At 41.2% G+C, this 17,467-nt stretch overlaps 2 long non-coding RNA genes across 3 annotated transcripts in view; one reads left to right on the plus strand and one right to left on the minus strand.

Annotated features, from left to right (window-relative positions):
- The first annotated feature begins 1,045 nt into the window (after positions 1 to 1,045).
- Positions 1,046 to 8,367, plus strand: LOC140701819 (uncharacterized). The gene is made up of 2 exons (XR_012080801.2): positions 1,046 to 1,115; positions 2,013 to 8,367. It is a non-coding gene; the product is annotated as an uncharacterized LOC140701819 (long non-coding RNA).
- Positions 8,368 to 11,301: 2,934 nt separating this feature from the next.
- Positions 11,302 to 17,467, minus strand: part of LOC140702498 (uncharacterized) — a 35,659-nt gene continuing 29,493 nt past the window's right edge. For both annotated transcript variants that reach the window (XR_012081682.2, XR_013536666.1), the window contains exon 3: positions 11,302 to 17,120. This is a non-coding gene — a long non-coding RNA (uncharacterized LOC140702498). The remainder of the gene's footprint in view (positions 17,121 to 17,467) is intronic.

Raw genomic sequence — 17,467 nt, forward strand, 5'->3', positions numbered from 1 at the left:
CAGGTGTTCAGGACATGGTTGATTCTTGACTCATTTTTTATTTCATCATTTCTGTCAGATCTTTGTTGGTTGATCTGTTTCTTCCTCTTACCACTTGTCCCTCCCTCCCTCCCTCCTTCCTTCCTTCCTTCAGATCCACTCATCTGATGCTAGAGTTCAAAGCATTCTGCATGTGTTGATAATAATTTTATATTTCTCATTCTTGGTAATATTGTTTCTGGTTGTGTGATTTTCACTTAGAAATACTTTTAATTCATCTACACCAGTGGTTCTTAACCTTTTTGAAAGAAACACCCCCTTGAGCCACTGAGGAAGTTATCATCGCCCCCCTCCCCGCGGTGATGATATCTTATTTATTTATTTATTTGTTTGTTTATTTACTTATTTACTTATTTACTTATTTACTTATTTATTTAAGACACTTAAATCCAATGATCCCTGAAAACAAAATTAAATTCCAAGAAAATGAAATGCCCCCCAAAAAGTAACATTTAGTGATTTAGTTGCAAGTGAATATTAAGACACAAAAAGAAATATAAAAAGGGCATAAAAACAAATGCAGGAACTAAAAATTTCAAGACAAAACGTCTGAAACTAAATTAAAATTGGAGGAAAATATATATTCATGCACACTGTAAAAAGGCTGCAGCCATCTTCACAGGTTTGGCTTGCTCCAGCGCCCCCCTACCACCCCCCTTCTGCTCCAGCGCCCCCATGCCACCCCTTTTCGTTCTACCGCCCCCCTGAAAAATGAAATCACCCCCGGGGGGCATTATCGCCCACGTTAAGAACCACTGATCTACACCATAGTGGCAAATGTCAGGTCATGAGGCTGTATTCAGTCTTCCTGGGCTCCCAATGTGGCCCTTTAGGGCTCCCTTGATGGCCACGGCCATGCCCCTTCCCTACAGGACACCATCATTTGGTGGCTTCTAAGCTTTTGTGTTACCTTTCAGCTTCTAGAGGGTGAAATGACCTTCCTGGCAGTAAAAGCTTTTTTAAAAAAAATAAATGGTAACATTTTGGTTGCCTCTCTTTTGTCTTTAGTTCCCCCACCTTTGGAATGTGGTATCCAAGAATTTCTTCCAAAATGGAGTAGAGCACTCCAGCAGAAAGTAAGTTTACAACCAGATATAAAGCTCAATATGTTTGAGAAAGAATTCTTGGTCATTCTATGAGTCATAACTTGTAATCTATGTTGCAGAAAGAAACAATAACATCAGCCTCAAAGGCAAACTATAGAAAGTATAGAAACTCCTGAAATAGAGGGGAAAGGTAGGCAACAGCTGGTCTTACCAGCTCTGTGGTAACTTGATCCTATGGGCCCCAAGCTCCCATCAGTTTGGCACAGACTGTCTCAATACTCCCATTTTCCTCCTTAACAAATCAGGGGGAGGCAGTGGTCACCACTTCTGCTGCCCCAACATGGACTTTCCTCTCCACTCAGTGAGAAGGAATTCACCAGGATCCAGTGGCTCCTAGATTCCTGTCAGCAAAATAGTTTACAATGGCACCAATGTTTTCAGCCACAGAACATGTTCAGGACCTTTGTTTCATGCCTGAATGCTAACTCTAGGTATTTATCAAGCCATGAATCCAATTCTAAAGCATCCTTCATTATGCAGTGAGTAAATCATATTCCATCTTGTCAACACACCATGTTTTAATTACAGGTGCCGCAAGTTCACTGAAGCTGACCTGAGAAATGCCTGGATGTATTTGACACACTATCCTGTTGCCATGTCTTGGCAGCACCTACAAGAAATGTGTAGGGAAAATGATGAAACAAGAAGAAAAAAACCCCCACAGGCTCACCATTAGCAAATAATGTACATAACCAAGAGTTTTTAGCAGCCAGCTTGTTTTGTCTTGTAGCAAGGTACAGAGCAGGTTGTTTGTGACTAGATGTTTTCAGCTATCACATTAATGCACATTTAATTCTCTGTCAAAGGGCTCCAGTTTTTGTTGTCTCCAGTTTTTCTGAGGTTATTCTGGCATTTTTTTGGTTGCAGATCTGGAGAGGTCATTCCAGTATTGGCTTCTACCTAGAGCAGTGATGGCGAACCTATGGAACGCGTGCCACAGGTGGGATGCAGAGACCTCTCCATCAGCATGTGAGCCATAAGTCACTGGATCGCTACACCCCCCGGAGCTCAGGATCGTAAACCACCTATCCCTGCTACTTTGCTTTGTTGCGGCATTTGTAAACCAGGCACTTGTAAATCAGTTATTTTGAAGATCATAGATAAAGCTTCTTTATTGTTCATTGCTGTAGAAGAGCCCGCAGCAGTTAATCCAGCAGTTAATCCGGCTTGTGAATTGCTACTTCTGCTGAACTTGAGTGCAGGCAGGAGGGAAGGCTCCAATTAAGGTGGGAATGAAGGCACAAGAGAGAAACGGGTGGATTCATCAAGCTTGTTTAAATGTAAGATTGTAGAAAATTTAGGGAGGGAAGGAGTTTGTGTGTGTGTGTGTGTGTGTGTGTGTGTGAGAGAGAGAGAGAGCGAGCGAGAGAGAGAGAGACTGACTTTCATAAAACCATGAAAAAAAATGACATGACTTCAAGCAGGAGGGCAGCCTCCAATTAAGGCAGGAAGGAAGGTGCGAGAGAGGGACGGGTGATTTCATCAAGCTTTTTAAAATATAATGAGAGGAAACAGGGACATAGTGAGCTGAAACAACTGATTGTAGAAAATTTAGGGAGTCAGGGAGGGTGCGGGTGTGGTTTTCATAAAACCACAAAAAAGGAACCTTCCAAAGTCTGTGTGAGAGTGAATGAGTGAGTGAAATACTGACTCATAAAACCACGAAAAAAGGAACCTTCCAAAGTGTGTGTGTGTGTGTGTGTGTGTGTGTGTGTGTGTGAGAGAGAGAGAGAGAGAGAGAGAGAGAGAGAGAGAGAGAGAAACTCTTTCATAAAACCACAAAAAAGGAACCTTCCAAAGTTTGCTTTGACTGCAACACCAAACAAAGGGTCTTACAAACAAAAGACTGTGCCTTTCTTTATTGAGTTAATCCATCTCATGTGCAGTCTTCCTCTTTTCCTACTACGTTGCATTTTTTCCTGCATTGCTGCCTTTTCCAGTGATCTTGTCTTCTCATGATGCCACTGTAGTACAATACCCTTTGCTTGGTTATTTTAGCTTTTAGTGAGAGTCCAGTTCTGCCTGTTCCTCGATGAGGGTTCCCTCAGGACATTGGTGCAAGCACTGGTCATCTCTCAGATCAACCACTGCAGTGCTGTCTATGTGGGGCTTTGCTTGAAGCTGACACAGAGATTACAGTGTGTCTAGAATGTGGCTGTCAGATTGGTGACTGGTTTGAGCAAATATGAGCGTATCACTCCACTTCTAGTTTGCCTCCACATGTTACCCATTGTGTCCCAGATCAGGTTCAAGGTTCGAACACTTACGTATTAAGCTTTTGACAGTTTGGGACCACATTGGTTGCCAGAGCGTCCGATCCTAACGTCATCTGCCCAACCCACCAGATCCTCCCAGACCACGCTCCTCTGTGTTGCTACCCCGAGAGAGGCCCAAAAGTCTTCTACTAGTGGCAGGGCCTTCTCCCTGGTGGCTCCAACTTTATGGAATCAGCTCCTGGAGGAGCTATGCCTGGCTCCCTTCAGAAAAAAAACGTAAGACATTTCTCTTGAAGGAGGCCTTTCATACAGACCTGGGATGATACCTTGTTTACTCCCAGTTTTGCTGCTTTTATAAATTATTCTGGTGCCATTGGGTTTTCATACGGTTAGCATTGTTAATTTGGATTTTTCTTCCAGTTCGTTTTAACTTCTTGTTAGACTGCCCAGAATAATGATTTTGCACTAATGAATTGGTATACAAACAAATCAACAATAGCACCTCTGCATGTTTCCCCATATGCTGCCATGTATACCAGAGGAGGAAGACAAAAGTGGTCTAGCTCATATTATTATTATTTTTTTAATCTATCCCAGATTTTTAAATATTCTATAGGAGCCAAGTCATGATGGGAAACGGTGGCATGTCAGCAGCATTGGGTAGTGAGCCTAGAGGGCAGCTGTTTCCTGCCTCAAATGGCAGAACAGCTTGGCCCATCGCTGCAATGCAGCCATAGATATGGTGGCTCAGTATAAAGATCTAAGGCCACTGAGAGAGGCTGGCCTCGCATTCCGGTGAAATTAGGTCCTAGCCAAAAGCATTCGGGAACTGCACTGTGTGTTCCATTTTTTTATTTAACATTCTTTATCTTTTGGCTTTTGGAGATCCGTACTCACAGTAATGTCTGTAAGGATTGTCCTCCTGCTACTGTTTTGTTATGTTGTTAGCATAGCCAAGCTGTGATGAACCCTACCCAGCTCGTCATTAAATTACAAAGCATGTCTCCTCATAATGGTCTGAAATTGGTGAAATATTGTCTGGCGACAAGGTCACATTACTTAATTTTGGGAGACGAGAATCCGGGATTTGTAAAAAGACAGCTAATGCTAAGTATGGAGGCTAATGAGAAAGCTGCTGGCATATTACATCTTCCTATTTAGTTCTTTGAGAGGATTTCATATCATAATTATGGGTCAGAGGAAAGGAAATCACTGCCTCTGTGACACAGGCTTGCTCTTGAATTATTAACACTGAGGTGAATTGCAGCTCTAAAGGTTCCTCAAAAGAAGAAAAGGCAGCCCAGCTTTGCAGCAAACCTCATTCTGATGGCTGCAACTCTGTGCTGGCAACTGACAAGAAAAACCACAAGCTTGCCTCATAATCATAATCAGTGCTTACCCCCCCAGAATCCAAGCAAACTGGATTAAATGCCAAATCAGGGTTCCAGTCAAATGCTTTAAAGAAAACAGAAGGAAGGAGCATTCCAAGGAAGGAGCATTCCAGAAGAATGCTTGAAATGCCCAAATGTGACTCCCTAGTTCCCTCCTTGTCTACCCTTGATTTCTATAAACAACAAAGGGTATTATAGGGGAGAGGAAGGAGTAATTTTCTGGTAATGAAGATCACCGAGGCTTTCCAGAAGTGGTTTTTGACCTTCAGCTCCAATCAGCCCTAAGTAATATTGCTAGTGGCGAAGAATTATGGGAGTTACAGTCCAAAAACATCTGGCCACTCTAGGTATAGACTGAGGGCCTGTCCAGACTAGCCTTTTTTTGTATTGGGGGGCAATGTGCCATTAAACATCCTTTTTTGGTCCAAACAGCAAACAACCCCTTCTAACCTCATCAACTGTCAATAACGCTCTTCTTCTGCTCTTCTGCAGAGGGTCAGGGTTTGTGAATTCTTTTTTATGTTACTCTTCTCTCCCTCTGTCAGTGCTTTTCCATTTTCTCCCTTCCCCATTCCTTGCTTCCCTTCCCTCCTTCCCTCTATTCCATTGGAATCTGCAGCCACAGTGGCAGAGGCTGCTTAGAGGCTATCTTTCAGCTAAACAGGCTAAATAAGGAGCATGCAAAGAAGAATGCATGCCCTTGCTGGGCCTGAAAGGAGTGTAACAGCTCTTAAACGGGAAAGATGTCTCAATCTAAGTAGAAACATATGCTGACACAATTGTTTAAAAAATCCAAATTAAAGTTTACAGTTCAGTTAATCACCCCCCCTCTCTCTTACACATACACATACACACAGAGTCAGATCACACACATTCCCTAGAACAGCCCTTAAACGAGTACTCTGGGACTGCAATCTTATATCCATTTAGCTGACTATAATCCCCATAAATCTCAAATGGATTTACTCCTGAGTAGAGTTGTATACAATTGCACTGTTAAAATGCAAATTAAGATTAATCAAACACCAAGCAAAAGCCTGTAAATCCTTTTTTCCCCAGATCTGTTTAAATTCTGGATTGAAACTTCTTTGTCTTTCATGTCAAAAATCTTTCTACTCAAATACTGTAATTCTTTCTCCTGAAAAAAATTCATAACTGTCATAATCAAGCTTTGTTTGATTAAACAGAGTCACACTTACATAAAATTTTGAAGAAAATAGATGCATCATATAGCCAAAACATTTATAAAGCGAAACATTTAATTAAGACAGTATGGGTTCATTTGTGCTAGCTCTTTTAGAGCAAGCTGGTGTGGTCTAAAAAGGGTTGCTTGAAGTTGGGTGGAGATGTGTTGTGCTATTCGTTGCAATCCTCACATCCATATGGACCTCTAGCAGCCCTATTTAGTTCATCTTCTTTGTTCTCCTGTCAGTTTCTAACATCGTGAAGTGGCTTAATAAGTGAGCCACTTCACAATATCAGCAAATGGAACACTTCCCGTGCTCCTTGGTGTATGTACAAGGAAAATGAAATTAACTTTTTTTAAACGCAGCTAGACCATCGCTGATTCACTGCATCACTTAAATTAAATTTTAAAAAATACATTTCTTTGCCTTGTCTGAAACACCAATTAAGAAACTGCTCATAATGATTTCTTGGTCCATTCCCAAGTATCACATGCATTGGGAAGAGACCAAACTACAGCAAACCTATCTGTAAAAAAAAAAAAGTGGAAACCCATGACAAAGGCTGAGAAATGTGCCGGTAGGCATGCTCTGGGGATGGATTAACTTGCTTTAGCAATTACATTGTCTGATTGCCAGAAGAAAGAATGAACCAATCTGTCTGCAGCACCTCAAACAGTAGGACAGATGCCTGTGATCAAACCCTATTTAGGATACATTTCTTGAGATGATCCAGAACATTTTGCTGCCTGGCTCCAGACAAAGTACCATCGGCTTGTGTTGCTTTGGCTTCTGAGGCAACACACAGTTCCTTCCTTCATTCCATCTTATTACTGTAAAAATTGTAAAACATTTCAAATATAAATTGAATGTATAACAATTGGCTGCCATTTCATGGTACCCAAAATTAGCTACCTGAAATAGTTACCTTCCTCTACATAATGGTAGGGCCAACCATGTTCCACAAAGGAAATGTTCATTCGTTTAGTCGTTTAGTTGTGTCCGATTCTTTGTGACCCCATGGACCAGAGCACGCCAGGCCCTCCTATCTTCCACTGCTTCCCATAGTTGTGTCAATTTCATGTTGGTTGCTTCGCAAACACTGTCCAGCCATCTCATCTCTGTCATCCCCTTCTCCTCTTGCCGTCACACTTTCCTACCATCAAGGTCTTTTCCAAGGAGTCTTCTCTTCTCATGAGATGGCCAAAGTACTGGAGCCTCTGCTTCAGGATCTGACCTTCCAGTGAGCACTCAGGGTTGATTTCCTTTAGAATTGATAGGTTTGTTCTCCTTGCAGTCCAGGGGACTCTCAAGAGCCTCCTCCAGCACCACAATTCAAAGGCATCAGTTCTTCGGCGGTCTGCTTTCTTTATTGTCCAGTTCTCACTTCCATACGTCACGACAGGAAAAACCATAGCTTTGACTATTCGGACTTTTGTTGGCAAGGTGATGTCTCTGCTCTTTAAGATGCTGTCGAGGTTTGTCATCGCTTTCCTCCCAAGAAGAAGGCGTCTTTTAATTTCGTGGCTGCTGTCTCCATCTGCAGTGATCATGGAGCCCAAGAAAGTAAAATCTGTCACTGCCTCCATATCTTCCCCTTCAATTTCCCAGGAGGTGATGGGACCAGTGGCCATGATCTTAGTTTTTTTGATGTTGAGTTTCAGGCCGTTTTTTGCACTCTCCTCTTTCAGCCTCATTACAAGGTTCTTTAATTCCTCCTCACTTTCTGCCATCAGAGTGGTATCATCTGCATATTGGAGGTTGTTGATATTTCTTCCGGCAATCCAGAAATGTGATCAGCATTTACTCCCAAACAGACAGGAGAAGCGGCATGTAAATGTCAAGAGAAGGTTCTTGCCTTATACTAATACTGGCGGCAAATTAGCATGCACAAATGTTGTTATATTCAAGGAGTGCTTGGCACATGCTGAGTGTATTGCCAGTGGCTGTTTCCTTGAAAGTGTTACATGCATTAGAAGAGAGGGAGAGAGAGAGAGAGAGAGAGAGAGAGAGAGACTGTATTTTAGGAAGCGATTATGCAAGTATTTTGGTTCATTTTTGTGAAATACTCCAAAAGTACCCCATTAAACACCTTGTAAACTTTCTTGTTAAAAGAAGGAAAATAAAATAAAATCCCCCACTTTCCCCTCCTTTTCATTGAAAGATACTGCAGCCTCTCAAGGATGTACTATTTCCCAGTGGCTTCAATTTAATGTTTTCCCTTGTTTTATGGCAATGTAAATTTAAAGCTGAAAATCATAACCTCCTGTTCTCATACCTCATGTTTTGACTACGGCATCCTTTCAAAAGAAAGAAAGCATTTTGTAATTCTACATGTACTCTTCTGGTACTGCAAATGGGGTGCCACTGATGCTTCACCCTAAAGGGTGGGCTTTCAAATAGTATACAACACAAGTCACATGATCTTCCCCATCCTGTCTCTATTGTAGTTATTTCTTACAGTTCTAGCTGGTCCATTGATTTTGTCAGCAGATATGGAAGCTGGTGTTAGGATTACGGATAATCACTAACAGATAACTTTAGTGAAGCAAAGGTTTTGTTAAAGTAAAATACAAACCCAACTGAGGGAAAAAGAAAGCAGAATCTTCTAACTTTAGCCACATGATAGAGCTACTTCAGCTACTAAAGTAGAGAGAGGAAGGAAGAGATGTACAAGTGGAGGGAAACCTGGAAATGTTGGTATACAAGTCAAAGAAGCAGCATAGCAGAATTTTCCAGGAAACCCTAACCAGGAGTCTTCCAGATGTATGTAGTACTGTATTCCTTCTGTTTGTAGAGAGTACCCTGATATCATCAGAAATTTCCCCTGCTTTCAGGTAATGTGTTTCCTGTCTTGCTTTGATTTTTTGCTTTTCTCCATCATGAATTACCACACCTTGTTGTCCCTCACAAAACCAAAACATATTTTGTGTAGCACTTTGCACTGAGGTGTGTTAGTGGAATGTAGTGCTGTGGCATTTCTCATATCCAGTGATGTCTGTGGTAAGAGCATCCCTATCAGAAGCATTTGTACTATTACCACCGAATATCACTGTAAGGAAAGGGTGGGTGGGTGGGAAGTAGTGAACGTGTCCCACAAAGGAAGGTGCCATATGGCAGAGAAAGAGAGGGCGAAATGGGAAATAGAGGAAAAACAGGTTAATCAGAGTCCAGGAAGATGATGGGCATCACGTTGGGAATGTGGAGGTAATGAGAAAGCACCAATTACCATAATGCATAATGGGAAAGAATAGAAGTGAAGGGAAGCAAAGGGTGATATGTGGAATTTTTTTGAAGACCCCTGACAATCGTTACCTCTGCTGCTTGACCGTGGTGCACAGTCACTCAGGCTAGCATGCCTGCCTCTTTCTTCATTTCCAAAAAGGTCCCATCATTCTGTATGACTTTGAAAAGAAGTGGTTCCCACTTATATGGCTCTCCAGATGTTGTTGGGCATTTGACTCCCAAAATCCTCAGTCATAAAGACTAATCGGCAGGGATGCCACTTTTGTAAAGGATTATGAGGCATTCCGTGTCTAGTTACGTTGACCACGGAAGATTGTCTTCGGACAAAACGCTAGCTCTATGGGTTGGAAACGGGGATGAGCACCGCCCCCTAGAGTCGAACACGACTGGAAAATTGTCAAAGGGAACCTTTACCTTTACCTATGAGGCATAGCTCTTAGAACATGGGCACAGACAATGAAAACCCTTAGCCCAGCCATGGCGGGCAATCAGTGTTCTGCCAGTGTTGTAAGAATCAGCACATTCAGGATGCTGGAGAGGGGGTTAGTGTAGACATGGCTATCCTTTAAATCTAGCATTAGAGCCCAGAATATACTCAAATTCTCTTTTAATCTCTGCAAACAGTAAGATTTGATGTGTGGATTTCCTATAGGTTGAGCTGAGTTGCCACACTTCTTTATGGAATAAGATTTACACAATTGAGAATTTTTATTTTTTTGTTCCTATAAAGCTTTGGTGAAGTAAGGTCTTAATACAGTGGTACCTCGACCTGAGAATGTCCCTACATATGAACGATTCGAGTTAAGAATGGCTCCGTTCGTAAAAAGTTGCTTTGACTTGAGAACGAAGCCTCAACTTAAGAACAAACAAACAAAGAAAAAACCTTTCCTGCCCCTTTTTTGACCTAAGTCCACCTTAGGTCAAAAGAAGAAAAAATTAAAAATAAAAACTGCCCCCTAGTGGTAGATATGGATTAACCAGCTTTGCATTGGTTCCTATGGGAACTAATGCTTTGACTTAAGATTAGCGCCTCAATTTAAGAACGAAAAACAGGAGATACGGATTAAATGGTTTTCAGTGCATTCCTATGGGAAATGGTGCTTCAACTTAAGACGTTTCAATTTAAAAACGCAGTCCCAATACGGATTAAGTTATTAAATTGAGGTACCACTGTAACACCTTTCGCCATGGAGAGCATTCAAAGCTTACTATCATAATCCAGTCTCAAAATCTCAACAGATATTCCTGAATGCACTGATCAGAAGTTCTGTTTCTGTATTTCATTCTGGGGCCATTTGGGAAAAGAATAATTTGCTTCTGCCTCTTTTCTCTGTAACTAATTAACCAGAATATCATCATTCAGGTGGAAAAATCTGTCTGTTGTAGGTTTTTATTCCTGTAACAGAATTGGGGAGGCACGTCAAACATAGTTTTCATAATGACAACAATATTAATAGTAACAATAATAATGGCTTGAATAGTAAGATAGGCAACTTTTGGAAAGTTCACAAAAGGGGATGCTCCTGTCCCGTCTTCCCTGCTGCATTTGTCATCCTCAGTCTCACGTTATTCAAGAAGGCGCCATCCTCCTTCTGGAAAGGCTGATAGCAAGGTTCAAGTTGCTGTAGGGGACAGGAGACTTTCCTTCCACAAACTTCCTTGAAGTTAACTGACCATAGAATCTGAGCCAAAATCCACATCAGTGACAGTCTCTTGAATATGTTTGTCTCCCAAAGGAAATTCTCAGCAACATTGTTTACTGTTTATAAAGGATCAAATAAAGCCCCCCCCTCCCTGCCTCTCCAAATAATGTATGGTTCTCAGTGGTGGTGTCCTTAATTCATGACTGAGAAACAGTCCAACTTCTGCATGCTTATTTCTTTTGCACAGGACTCCAGCCTTGGCCTCTTTCAGGGCTGGAGAATTTGGGGCTCTCAAGATGTTTTAGACTACAACTTTCTGGACTCCCGAACATTCTTCACACTCACTCAGTGCTTTGGGGAGTTCAAACATCTGGACAGCCAGATCTCCCCACCCCTCGCCATATGTTGAATAACAGCTAGTTGCTCGTATCGTCTCCCATCCCAAATAAATAAATAAATACAATGTACGTGTGCAGTAACAGCATATTTCTTTTTAATGTTTCCTTTGGCTCTTAACAAAAATAAAAGACGGCGGCTGAAATTCTTTTCCAGTTGCTGACTAAATTTACTTCTGCTCCAACTTTCTGATAAGCCTAGGCTATCTCACATGGATGTCACTTTGTCTAGGACTGCAGATGTCTGTGGTATGCAAACATCCACATACAATAATGTTATCCCAGCTTAACTTTCTCTTAGGAAAAAAAAAAGTTGGCAGAGGCAGGCTGGAGACTTCTTGAGGCTGTGGAATTTCCTGCCAAATCAAGACTGTTTTAAGGAAACCGAGGGCTCAGAACGAGCCCTATTCTTTTATTTTTAAGGGTCGGGTTTGCAAAAGTTATTTACATCTACAAAAACAATGTGACTTTTAAAAAAATTAGAGAGAGTTAAAGTTAGGCTTGCTTTCATGCATTTATTTAGACAAACTATATTTTATTTTGATTGTCCCGGAGCTACAAAGCCTTGTTACAGACCAGCAAGCCCTTCTGAGCCTTTGTTAGGCTGTGGGTGTTGGTAATGTAAACAAACTGCTGTAGGTCCTTTTTCTCCTCTCTCTTAAAGGACCAATCATATGATGCTGTCCTGCATGCTGAATGGGAAACCCCCTTGGAAAGCCTTTGCAGGGCCCTTGGTATCGTTTTACCGTGACCGGAGAAACAGGAATGAACTGGCTAAATAAACAAGTAGTAAATTTAACCTATCTTCAGCTGCAGGCAAAGTCTTAAGCAGTGTCTTTTTGCTACCCTAGTTATAATTATGACTCATATGTTTCCTACTTTAAGAAAGGTCATTATAGGAAAGACAGAAGAAGAAGAAGAAGAAGAAGAAGAAGAAGAAGAAGAAGAAGAAGAAGAAGAAGAAGAAATGCAATGAGCAAAAAAAGAGAAAAGAAAAGAAATTTATCTTCAATAACTTCTGGAGTGTCTATATTGAGCGCCTGAAGCTAACTATCTTGTATTAAAGAAAACCACGTGGGATTGTGGTAATGGAAAATGGAGGAGTTTTGAAAGCAGGTCAGTTTCTTTTATTCCAGAGGCAGCAGAAGAAAAGCACTAGAATTTGACATCCAAGAAGCTGTACTCTCAACTGTTGATACAGTATGCACAGAAATGAGCTCTTTCGTTTTGCTTTATTTGTTGATCTCCAGCTCCAGATGCTTTGCCTAGAATCATTCGTATCAAAAAAAGAGAAAAATATAAGTTCACATATAAACTCTGTGGTAGGGCTTAGCAGTAAAATACATTTAAGGGCAGCTCGCACTCCCCCTTACAGTTGCAGCTCTCCCCCACCCCCAAATACAGCTGCAGACTCCCAGTATGAATATATTCTAGTTGAAATATTCGGCAAGCAAAAGTAACATTAACTGTGTTATGGAGTACTGTTCCAAAACTTTACCCCATGAGAATTTTGACCATTCTGCTACAATTTGATAGCAAAGAAATTCCATTTAAAAAGAATTTCAAGAAAGGAGAATTATTTTGATAGATAGATAGATAGATAGATAGATAGATAGATAGATAGATAGATAGATAGATAGATAGATAGATAGATAGATAGATAGATAGATAGATAGATAGATAGATAGATAGATAGATAGATAGATAGATAGATAGATAGATAGATAGATAGATAGATAGATAGGCAGGCAGGCAGGCAGGCAGGCAGGCAGGCAGGCAGGCAGGCAGGCAGGCAGGCAGGCAGGCAGGCAGGCAGGCAGGCAGGCAGGCAGGCAGGCAGGCAGGCAGGCAGGCAGGCAGATAGATAGATAGATAGATAGATAGATAGATAGATAGATAGATAGATAGATAGATAGATAGATAGATAGATAGACAGATAGATAGATAGATAGATAGATAGATAGATAGATAGATAGATAGATAGATAGATAGATAGATAGATAGATAGATATTAATCTATTTAAATTAATTTTACCACCCCTTTCTCATTAAAAAAGACCCAAGGTATATTCATCCCTTTGTATTTGTGAGGGGTCTCCAGATCTCACAAATAGGAAGGGACGAATATCCAATGAATCAACGGTATACAACAAATATGGCAATTCATTTATATATTCATCTCTATGTCTAATTACTAGCCTAGAACTAGAGGGTTACTTTTGCATAATTATGTCCAAAAATGTTCCACCTTCTTCACCATGATGCCCTACATTGACATTAAGTAGAGGAAGCAAAAAAGCTGCCAACTCAGTGGCTGCTGTTTATGGGACTTGCAGAGGCAGTGCAATGAATGAATGAATGAATGAATGAATGAATGAATGAATGAATGAATGAAAATAAAAACCTTACCAAATGCTACTGCTGGGGGTAGTGGTGAAAAACAAGAACAGAGCCCCTCTACAACCACTACTAATAAGGAGCTAGGTGTCTGAGGATGTTATCTGATAATTTCTCTTTCCAACTGAGAAATTTAGTGAGATCTTCCCTTCCCATTAGTCTTATCAAAAACAAGGATAAGGTTAGGCCTCATCTTGAGTATTGTTTCCAGTTCTGGACACCACACTTCAAGAAGGATGTGAACAAATTGGAACAAGTTCAGAGGAGGGCCACAAGGATGATCAGGAGACTGCAAAGCAACCCCTATGAGAAAAGATCAAAGAACTTGGCATATATAAGCTTGAAAAAAGAAAACTGAGGGGAAATACATAAAAGGTAGTCATAAAGAGGAGGGGCAGGATATGTTCTCAATCAGCCCAAAGTGCAGGGCACATAACAATGGGCTAAAGTTACAGGAAACCAGATTTCAGCTGAATATCAGCTGTTGGAGCAATGCAACAATGGAACCAATTACCTCAGAAGGTAGTGAGCACTGCAACACTGGAGCCATTCAAGAGAAATCTAGACAGCCATCTGTCACATCTCTTTTGATTTTGATTCCTGAATTGAGCAGGAGTTTGGACTTGATGGTCTTATAGGCCCCTTCCAACTCCATTATTCTATGAATCTTAATTCCCAGAACAGGCATTTGGTACACAATAAAATTAGAACGATTGTATGAACATTCTCTTTGCTTATTCCATCTGGATCCATATGTCCCATATACACAGATTCTTAGCAGTTCATGTACCTGGCAGACTCTTCTCTAGAAAAACCTAATCACTTTCTACATACATCTTAAGAAGTGACTGCAATCAATAAAACCTTATCCAAAATACAGTATGGCTTGCAAGGCCAAAATCCTGTTGCCCTACGTGATCGCAAAAGGGCAGTTGTGCATGCGACAGCAGCTGTTTTCTGGCCCTTCCATTATACAACTGGCCATTCCCCAGTTGCTCATCTGATTGTGTGATCAGGTCGGCCATGATCAGCCCTGGACATGCCAAAAAGAGAGAGAAGCACTTCATCTAATATCCTTATATGCATGTCAAACATCAATAGGATTCTTGTCATAGCCTTTAAAGATCCTGCAAAATTCTTGGTTGGTTTTGCTGCAACAAACTCACATGACTGTTAGTCTGGAAATTTCCACATTATATCTGTCAGTAAGGGACAACCCTTGATTGTGTGCAAAGCAGAAGTATAAGATTAGGATGCTTTAAATACCACAAGGGAAAGAAACATGAAACCGAGCAAATCCAGCTTAACGTTTGCACTGCCACATGAAGGAATAAAAAGAACTGAGAATAATTTCTGCATTGTTCTGATCTGAATAATGTATGCAAGATGACTCCACCAATCCTTTATGAGCTATCTTACTCTGAAGTTATTCATCATCATGGTGCCAAGCTGTACTACTAACTACTGGAGCAGGAGGTTGATCAAAATGGTTAAAAGAGTTGTTCTCTAAAGCCTTTTGGACGGTGACTTTGAAAAGACAGTCCAGCATCATGTGAACAGCTTTTCCATTGATCCAACAGAACTTTCCCCACCTCGTGTCTCTCTCACCCAGTCCATTGCCTGTCATAGAAAGAGTGTTGCTAGATCTCAGGTACCAACTGAATTGCTAATGTTTCTCCAGGTCTTCTGTCTAGCAAACAAATCTAAGAGTGAACAGATGCTGGAGGAGGATAGTTTACTTTTACCATGTATGGTGGTTTTAAAGCTTTGGTGCTGGTCTCTTCCTGATTTCCAGCTGTCCCATTGCAGAAGTACATGGATGTTGTGCACATTTAATTGTTGAGGTGGTAGTGCAGGAAATCCACATTATCTCCTTCTTTCTCATACACATGTACAGATACACATTGGCCAAAATCCAGTAGGCGTGAATTGATGCCAGCAGAAGCTGATGATAACATTAGCTGGTACCAATAAAATGTAATTTAAATTAATTAAAAACTTCCTATTTCCATGTTGGCTGAATAGCTCAGTGGTTTAGGTATCTGGCTAAGAGCCAGAGGTTGGGCATTTGATTCCCCACAGTGCATCCCAGAATAGCCAGCCTGTGCGGCCTTGGATAAGCTGCACAATCCCAGGGCACCCACAGCAGAAGGGTATGAAAAAAAAAAACACTTCTGAATACTGTCTACCTGAAAAATTCTGAAAAGGGCTGCCGTAAGTCAGAATTGACTTGATGGCACATCATCATCATCATTAATCTCCCTGTTTAGGGTTTGAAGCTTCTTAGGGCTTCCTTCTGCTCTGGAGAAGGCTTTACAAACCTCTGGATGTTGAATGGCAGAGGGAGCCTTTTATCACCAAAAACTGATGCTGGATTGCTAGTGGCAGTCCTGACTCTGGCAGCAGTGACCTAATGGTGATTTTGAAAAATTTAAAAGTCTTCCCCCATCCTGTGGCACCCAAAGGCTTCCCCAGGCAGAAGGGGGCACTAGGGAGCCTTGGAAGGTAAAACAGGGGAAGAGAAAGCTTTTACAGTGGAACCTCGACTTACAAACATCTCTAATTGCGAACGATTCGAGTTACGAACGGCTCTGTTTGCAAAAAGTTGCTTCAACTTGCGAACAGAGCCTCGACTTACGAACAAAAAAGAGAAAAAACCCTTTCCTACCCTTTTTTTTTTAACCTAAGTTCTCCTTAGGTCAAAAGAAGAAAGTTCACCTTAGGTCAAAAGAAGAAAAAATCCCCCCCCCCCAGTGGTGGAGTACGGATTAACCGGTTTTGCATTAGTTCCTATGGGAACTAATGCCTCTACCTATGAACAGCGCCTCGACCTACGAACGGGAAACAGCAGATACAGATTAATAAATGGTTTTCAATGCATTCCAATGGAAAAGTTTGCCTCGATTTACGAACTTTTCGACGTACGAACTTAATTCCAGTACAGATTAGGTTCGTAAGTCGACGTACCACTGTAAATAATTTTAATTAAATTTTAACAGTGCCAACTGCTGATGTCATCAGCTTCTACTGGTGTAAATTTACACTAACTTGTGCCCATTACATGTATGTGTGTGTACTATGTGTGAATATACATAGTATACTAATTATTTTGCAATTGTGACACAAGGGCCCATCCCTGGGATGCCCATGCAGAAAATTCGCCAACAGTGCAGAGCAGATTCTGACGGCTTAACAAAGCACCGCAGAGGGGATGGAGATGTCTTTTCTTTTGGAAGGGTTAATTGGACACAATCCAGTATGTCAGTCACTGGGCCTTCAAGAGAATTTCAACTTGCTTCCTTTAATTAGAACTCAGCCACATAAGGTCTTCTGCGGTTTGCAAATGGACTGTGCCGACAAAGAGGAATATACAGCAAAAGTCCCATCTATGTTCCCCAGAGCAAGCCAGGCATGCCTCTCCTCTCACTCTTCTCGTTCTCTCTTCTCGTGGCTCTTCTGATGCCAGTCTGCCCTTGGCTGCTTTCCCAGAAATGACGTGGCACCTAAAGTCAATTCCAGAGAACCCAATTATCAAATTAATTAAGCTTTTGTGCCACCTCACTGAAAGCAGTTATTTCTGTCCCAGGACACTTGGAAAGAATGGCCCACATTTCTCTTTCAAATAGTAACGTGAAGGGGGAGGAGAGGAGCATGCTTTTTCCTTCTCCTTTCAAACTCTGATGATGAAAAAGTCCAAGAAAAGACAGATTACTCCTTTTGATTTGTGTATGCACAGGCAGCCTATTTGAGAAATACGACATCTACCAATATTTGCCAACTCAGTAGTAGAAAGCACTCCATCTTTTATACTGATAGATATTTTATACAATCACTATCGTCCTGAATCTCT

The sequence above is a fragment of the Pogona vitticeps genome, chromosome 1 (genome assembly GCF_051106095.1).
Source record: "Pogona vitticeps strain Pit_001003342236 chromosome 1, PviZW2.1, whole genome shotgun sequence".
NCBI lineage: Eukaryota > Metazoa > Chordata > Lepidosauria > Squamata > Agamidae > Pogona > Pogona vitticeps.